The sequence below is a fragment of the Eutrema salsugineum genome, unplaced genomic scaffold (assembly GCF_000478725.1).
Source record: "Eutrema salsugineum unplaced genomic scaffold, Eutsalg1_0 scaffold_11, whole genome shotgun sequence".
NCBI classification, from domain to species: domain Eukaryota; kingdom Viridiplantae; phylum Streptophyta; class Magnoliopsida; order Brassicales; family Brassicaceae; genus Eutrema; species Eutrema salsugineum.
The window spans coordinates 11,170,983-11,179,325 of record NW_006256901.1 but is presented as its reverse complement, the minus strand read 5'-3'; the positions used below and the strand labels follow the sequence as shown (position 1 = coordinate 11,179,325).

At 44.0% G+C, this 8,343-nt stretch overlaps 1 non-coding gene across 1 annotated transcript; it reads left to right on the top strand.

Moving 5' to 3' along the window:
* The first annotated feature begins 7,016 nt into the window (after positions 1-7,016).
* LOC112090003 lies at positions 7,017-7,123 on the top strand. The gene has a single exon (XR_002901362.1). It is a non-coding gene; the product is annotated as a small nucleolar RNA R71 (small nucleolar RNA).
* Positions 7,124-8,343: the final 1,220 nt, after the last annotated feature.

Below are 8,343 nucleotides of genomic sequence, written 5' to 3'. Positions count from 1 at the left end.
GCTGGTTCGGACAGGAGGAGCTCCGTCCGCCATGATATTTGAAGTTCGCCGTTCAGTTCTCGGGTACGCGCAATGCTGGTGTATGCTACGGAAGCCATATCTTTCTCTCCACTGGTCAAAATTGAATGATTCCAACTGTTCTGGAATCTTTGCTTGATTATCTCCAATTTTGGTGCAGACCTCTCCAACTGATTCGGACCGGAAGGTTCCCCGGATTGCTGACCTCTGAATTGCGCGGGCAAGGACAATTTTTGGTCGTAAAAACCTTCCCGCGGTAAGGAAAATGGCTGAGGGCTGTGTACCGCGGTAAGCTTTTTGGTCGTAAAAATCCTTGCCTCGGCCAAAAACTTGTCCCGTGGTATTTTTGCACTCGATACTCGATTCTGGCCGATCGGTAAGGTTTTTGGCCGGTAATGAGCATCCGGTAAACATTTTGGCCGAGGTTTCTGACCAGCCGGGACGAGATTTGGCCGAGAAATTCCTCCAAGCGGTTTTCACCATTTTTGACCCTTTTCTTCACCGTTTTCTTTTCTGTTCCTCTTCTTAGGCTCCAATTGGTCTCCAAAGCTCCTGATAAAGACTTCAAAACATGCAAAACTCTTTAGGACCTAATGCAAGCCCTAAGTCCTATTTTGACTCCTAAAGACTCAATTTACATGAGAAAACACATGATGAGGACTCTATAATGCAATCTAAATGATGTAAAATATAGACATATCAAAGATCCATGAAATTCCTATCCATTCTACTTGCACAATACTCACAAAATGATTCCAAGGTATCAAGAAGATCGTTAAAATCGATTCCACTTGTTTTTTCTTTTCATCAACAGTACACTATAGCATGGAAAAGGTGAGTTTTAACAGACTAAGTACCTTGGAATCTTCAAGTTTCGAGTGGAAAACGAATTTGCAGCAAGAAAGTAGACAGGATTACGAGTTCAATGCAGTTGGAATTTCTCAATTTGATGCAGTAACGAGAGATATATGAAAGTTTAAAGTTCAAGAATGGAGAGAAAGGAGCAAACTCTCGATGAAGAAGAAGGAGAGGTGGGGAACAGCTGGCTTGGCGCGTGTGTTGACCGGTCAACGTCCATACGGTCAACTGGAATTCAAATTTTGGTCGCACCTGGTTGACCTTGTCACGTGGCCGTGTCAACAACCCGTGTATGCTTCCTCTTTGCCGTGGTCTTGGTTTGGCCGTGCTTTCAGACCGTGGCAAACCCCGAGCATTGTCCTTTTTCCTTTCTCTTGCCACGGTCACACCTTCTTCCCGTGGCAATATCACCGTGGCAGTATCAATCCTTGGTCAAACCCTCCTGATCTTTGCCACGGTCAAACCCTTAGCCCGTGTCTTGTAGACCGTGGCATTGTCCGAACGTTGCATCCTTTCTTCTTGCTTTGCCACGGCTTTGGTCCTTCCCGTGACAGTCCCCTCGTGGCAAACCCCGATCACTGCTCATACCATCATCATTTTGCCACGGCCTGGTCTTGAACCCGTGTCTTGTAACCCGTGTCAAACACCAAACAACAGCCATCTTGTCTCTCTTTGCCACGGCCAGGTTCTTTAACCGTGTCTTGTGGCCCGTGTCAATCACCGAACCAAGGGCATTTCTGTGTACTTTGCCACGGTCTGGTTCCTTCCCGTGACAACTCCAACCGTGGCAAACCCCGATCAATGGTCATTCCTCTTTTTCTTTTGCCACGGTCCCCTACGTTCCATGTCACAAGGCTGTGGCAATCACCGAATATGTGCTTCTTTTGCCACGGCCTGGTCTTGAGACCGTGATTCATGCCCCGTGGCAACACAAAAAGGCTTGCCACGCCTTGTTCCTGACCGTGGCCGGTGCCCATGTCAAAGGCCGAGCACAAGCTTGCCTCCATTCCTCCATCTCTTTTCGGTTTGCACTCACTTTCCAAGGGTTCAGACTCAAACCTATAACCTGTAGACACTAAACAAACCCATCAAAACATCCTAAAACATAAAAAGAAAGGAATCAAAAGATCAAAAGCATATTTACAAAGGATAAGCTTGGGGTGTCTCCCAAGAGCACTTTGTTTAAAGTCTCTAAGTTTGACTTTGGAAACCTGATTAACAGGCTGGTGGATCAAGAAGGGGAACTGATGTAGCCTCCTCCTTCTTCTGTGAAACTAAGTAATGCTTGATTCTCTGTCCATTCACCACAAATTCTTGACCATTCTTCCCTTCTAAGACAATGGCTCCATATGGCCTCACTTCAAGAACCTTAAAGGGACCAGACCATCTAGACTTAAGTTTTCCTGGAAACAACTTAAGTCTAGAGTTGAACAGCAACACCAAATCACCATACTTGAACTCCCTTTTCAGAATCTTTTGATCATGCAGAACCTTGGTCTTCTCCTTATAGATCTTTGAGCTTTCAAAAGCCTCAAGCCTAATCTCCTCAAGTTCATGGAGTTGCATGATCCTTTTCTCTTGAGTTGTCTTGATATCAAAGTTCAGCAACTTCACAGCCCACATAGCCTTGTATTCCAGCACAACAGGAAGGTGGCAGCTCTTCCCATATAGCAGACTGAATGGTGATGTCCTAATTGGAGTTTTAAAGGCAGTCCTATAAGCCCACAATGCATCATCTAGCCTTTTGCTCCAATCTTTTCTGCTTGAGCTAACAGTCCTCTCAAGAATGGCTTTGATCTGTCTATTGGATACTTCAACCTGGCCACTAGTTTGGGGATGATATGGGGTAGCTATCTTGTGTTTCACTCCATGCTTTCTCAACAATCCCTCTAAAGTCTTGTTCACAAAATGAGATCCTCCATCAGAGATGACAACCCTTGGAACTCCAAATCTTGGGAAGATAATGCTCTTGAACAGCTTCACTACAACCTTGGAATGGCCTCAACCCATTTGGACACGTAGTCCACAGCAACAAGTATATACTGATTCCCATAGGATGAAATGAAGGGTCCCATGAAGTCAATCCCCCAGCAATCAAAGATCTCAACCTCTAGAATGGGGTTTTGAGGCATCTCACTCCTCTTTGATATGTTCCCATGCCTCTGACAGGCATCACATGCTGAAACCACCAACTGAGCATCTTTGAACATTGTAGGCCACCAAAACCCACTCTGAAGAACCTTTGCCACAGTCTTGAATGCCCCCATGTGACCTCCAAAAGCAGAACCATGACATTCTTGCAACACAGGTTGCATCTCCTCTTCAGCAAGACACCTTCTATACAGCTGATCTTTGTTCAGGACATAGAGGTAGGGCTCATCCCAATGGTATCTCTGGACATCTCTGAAGAACTTTTTCCTCTTGTAAGCATCTAATTCAGGAGGCTCCACCCCACATGCAAGATAATTCACTATGTCTGCAAAACCAAGGCATCCTCCTTTCTTGAATGCTCTCTACAGGTAGGAATGGAGCACCATCAGAGACTCTTCAGGCAAAGCATCATCTATGGGGACCTTTTCTTCAATCCTCAGCCTTCAGAGATGGTCTGCAGCCTCATTCTCAATGCCCTTTTTATCAAGCACTTCCATATAAAACTCCTGGAGCAACAAAACCCATCTTAGCAACCTTGGCTTGGCATCTTTCTTGGTCATCAAATACCTGAGGGCTGCATGATCAGTATATACAATGACTTTTGATCCCACCAGGTAGCTTCTGAACTTATCAAAGGTAAATACTATTGCCAGCATTTCCTTCTCAGTAGTAGCATACTTCTCTTGTGCAGAGTCAAGTGTTCTACTGGCATAGTAGATGACATGTAGCTTCTTGTCTTTCTTTTGTCCAAGTACTGCTCCAACAGCAAAGTCAGATGCATCTGTCATGACCTCAAAAGGAAGGGACCAGTCTGGTGCCTGAACTATTGGTGCACTAACCAATGCCTCCTTGATCAACTTAAAGGCTTCTTCACATTCAGCATCAAAGATGAAATCCACTTCTTTGCACAACAGTCTTGTCAAGGGCCTGGCAATTCTTGAGAAGTCCTTGATAAATCTTCTGTAAAACCCTGCATGCCCAAGGAAACTCCTTATCCCTTTAACTGAAGTGGGGGTTTGCAGGTTCACCATTACTTATATCTTTGCTCTATCAACCTCAATACCCTTCTCAGATATCTTGTGCCCAAGAACTATTCCTTCTTGCACCATGAAATGACACTTCTCCCAGTTCAGCACCAAGTTGTGCTGCTCACATCTCTCCAACACCTGTGTCAAATTAGAGAGACAATCCGAGAAGGAGGAGCCATAGACACTAAAGTCATCCATGAACACCACAACTTTCTCTTTAATAATTTCAGAGAAAATGTGCATCATACATCTTTGAAAAGTGGCCGGTGTATTACATAAACCGAAAGGCATTCTCCTATAAGCATAAGTGCCATAAGGGCATGTGAATGTTGTTTTCTCTTGATCCCGGGGATCTATGGGAATTTGGAAGAACCCCGAGTACCCATCGAGAAAACAAAAATAAGGATGATGAGCTAACCTTTCAAGCATTTGATCAATGAATGGTAAAGGGAAATGATCTTTTCTAGAAGCAGAATTCAATTTCCTATAGTCAATGCACATGCGATGGCCGGTTATGGTTCTTTGAGCTCTGAATTCATCCTTATCGTTTTTCACCACTGTGACCCCACCTTTCTTGGGCACAACATGAACAGGAGACAGCCATCTTGAGTCAGAGATTGGGTAAATTATCCCTGCCTCAAGAAGTTTTAGTATCTCCTTCTTAACCACTTCCCTAAGGTTGGGGTTAAGTCGTCGTTGATGCTCAATAAAGGACATAGATTGGTCCTCTAGGTGGATCCTGTGGGTGCAAATGTCAGGAGAGATCCCTCTAATATCAGCCAAAGAATACCCTATGGCTCTCCTGAACTTTCTTATTTCATTAAGCAATGCACTCTCTTGATCCTCTAATAGGCTATCATTGATGATGACAGGATATGTGGAGTTTAAGCCCTAGAAAGCATACCTGAGCCCTGTTGGTAGAGGCTTGAGCTCAATAGGGGGTGCATCAGCCTCATTCCAATCCTGGTCCAAGCTGCTTTGGCTGGTGTCTGATCCTTTGATTGCGAAAACCTCAGATCCACTTTGTTCCAGCTCCAAAAACCTTGTCTCAGGACCCAGCTCTCTTGCATTTTCCAGATACAGCTTATACCCTTCACTTGCTTCAGCTAAGAGCCCATTGTCTCCTTGTTCTTGAGTTAGAGTGGCTTGAAGAGGATCCTCTGTGTTCAGCTCCTCAAGCAACTCATCAGCCAACTGATCCATTGTCTCCACATAGAAACATTGACCTTCAATGGTGGGTTTCTTCATCATCTCATTCACATCAAACTTGAGCTTTTCAGACCCAAGTTGAAGCTCTATTATCCCACCTCTCACATCAATAATAGCTCCTGCAGTTGCTAAGAATGGCCTGCCCAAGATAAGAGGATCTACTGGTTCCTCATCCATTTCCAGCACAAAAAAATCTGTTGGAACCTCAAAACCACCAATCTTAACAGGTAGATCTTCCAACATACCAACAGGCAATCTAACTGATCTATCTGCAAGGATAAGAGAGATCCTTGCAGGCTTGAAGACTCTAAAGCCCAGCTTCTTTGCTATGGAGAATGGCATCAAGCTGACTGATGCTCCTAGATCACAAAGACATCCAGAGAATAGAAGAGGTCCAATGGCACAAGGGAGTGTAAAACTCTCTGGATCAGTTAACTTCCTTGGAATGGACTTCTTCTGAATGATAGCACTACATTCATGACTTAGTACTACCATGCCTTGAAGCTCTTTTGTCTTGTTCAGAATGGCATCCTTCAAGAACTTCCCCATCTTTGGCATCATTAAGAATGCATCAATGAGAGGCATAGTGAGTGGTGTCTCTTTGAGTGCCTTCTCAAATACAGCTCTTGCCTTGTCCACTAGTTGCTTCTTGAATCTCCCTGAAAATGGGAGCTTGGGTTGGTATGGAGGTGGTGGCACATACTTCTTTTCTGGTTCTGGTTCCTCAGCTGCCTCTTTACCCTTTTCTGTCCTTGGTCTCTCAACAACTTGATCATCCTTTAAGGCTGCCTCCCCCTCAGTTTGATCATTGTCCTCAATGATAACATTATTGTTCTGAATACCAGGTAACTCATTTCCACTCCTCAGTGTAATGGCCTTGGCATATTCCTTGGGGTTGGGTTCTGGTTTTCCAGGTAGGTGACCTTGGTTCCTTGAGCTTGATGCCTGGTTTTGCTTCAGTACTTGATTTCCTGTTGCATGGCTGCATTCTGACTTGCAAAGATCTGTTGACCCTGTAGTAGTTGTTGCAGAATACCAACCATATCTGAACCCATCTGTTGCTGTTGGTGAACCGGTGGTGGCTGAAACTGTTGTTGAACAGGCGCTTGCTGTTGGAACTGTGGAGGACCAAACCCTGGTGGTGCCTTTTGCTGCTGTGTACTGAAATTAGGACCCTGAAATGGTTACTGTTGCTGACCAAAACCTTGATTCTGAGCAAACTGATTCTTTGGTTGAAAAGTTCCTTGAAAGTTGTTCTTGGGAACAAAGTTCTGTGGAGCTTGAGAATTGGGATACACCTGGTCTTGTGGGTTAGCTACATTGGTGTTCCTGTAAGAAAGGTTTGGATTGGCATTACCATACTGATATCTCTGGAACCTCTGATTCCCAATGTAGTTAAGCTCCTCTTGGGTGAGACCCTCTTCACTTATGTTCTCAAAGATTTGAGATGGTTCCTCATACTCTCCAACAAAATGCATTGGCTTGTGAGTTACCAACTTTAACTTGTCTAATTCACTTCTCAACTCCTTAACTTCTCTGGTGAGCCTCTGTTCTGAGCTTGAACCTTCAGACCTATTTGATCTGTCATAGTCTTCACCATAAGTATCATTGCTCAATGCTAAGTTCTCCACTAGCTCTAAAGCAGCATGTATTTCTTTACCCAGAAAGTTCCCATTGGAAGCAGTATCCAGCTGGTTTCTAATCTTGGGAAGAGCTCCTCTGTAAAGTGTGCTGAGAAGAGAAGCCTCACTAAACCCATGGTGTCGGCATTGGTTTGTGTAGCTCCTGAATCTCTCATATGCTTCACCAAAACTCTCATTGCTGTGCTGAGTGAAGCTAGAGATTTGGTTCCTCAGTTTTGAAGTTCTTGAGGTGGAGAAGAACTTAGATAGAAAGCATGCTTGCATTGCTCCCAAGTTTGAATGGAGCCTCTTGGAAGATTCTTCTCCCATTGATGAGCTTTGTCACCAAGACTGAATGGGAATAGTCTTAGCTTGAAGCTGTCCTCAGAAACTCCATTTATCTTTGTCAGATCACACACCTTATCAAACTGGTCCAGGTGTTCCAAGGGATCTTCCATTGCTAACCCATGGAACTTTGAGTTCTGGACCATATTCAGCAATGATGCCTTCACTTCAAAGTTTTTGTTTTGCACAGGTGGTGCCTGAATACCAGCTCCATACTGATGAGCATTGGCCCTATCATTTTCTCCAACATAGACTTGGGGTTGCTCATATCTTCTTTGTTGGTGTTGGAAGGGCTGGGGTTGGTGTTGCACTTGTTGTCTTTGCTGAACATTGGCCTGATGCCTCTGTTGATGAGCATGAGCTTGTCCCTGGTGGACATAAGCTTGTTGGTGGTGCACCTGTTCCTGATGAACATTACCCTGATTCAGCCCTTGACCAACTCCATTACCAGCTCCATTTCCTTGAGCTTGTTGCTCATGAACTGGTTGTTCTATGTCTACCACGTGATCTCCTTGTTCTGCCATCTCAGCCTGATCAATCTGTCTACCACGTCTGTCCTTTCTCCTCCTTGGTACCAAAAGATTGATATTGTCTTTGAGAGGGAAAGGTGGACCACAGCTTCTTGATCTAGACCTGGTGTTCATACACCTGAAATCACAAACAGAACTTGAAAGTAATCAGTAAAAACACGAAAGTAAGCACTTGATCTCAAGAACAGATCAGAGCTTAATGCTAAACAAACCATAATTTGGCAACGGCGCCAATTGATAGACAAGACTTTTTAGGGTCTCAGGGCTATCAATCCCCTTGTCAAAGTAGCACAAAGAGGTTAATCAATCCAGATGTGGTGTTAGACACTAAACTATGTGATCAGGTTCTTAATTCAAGCAAACAAGAGTGGGATTTGATTAATATAGAGACAACTACAAACTTAAACAGGTTTAAAGACTAATGACAATGACTAAACAAGAATTAAGCAATGACAAATGATGAGAATGTATGTAATGATGAGAAAGGTCTTAGACATGATAGTGGATTAGGGTGCCTTCAGTGATAAACTAATGAGCTAATGAATCATATGATCAAGCAAGCCATTCAACATAAACATCTTT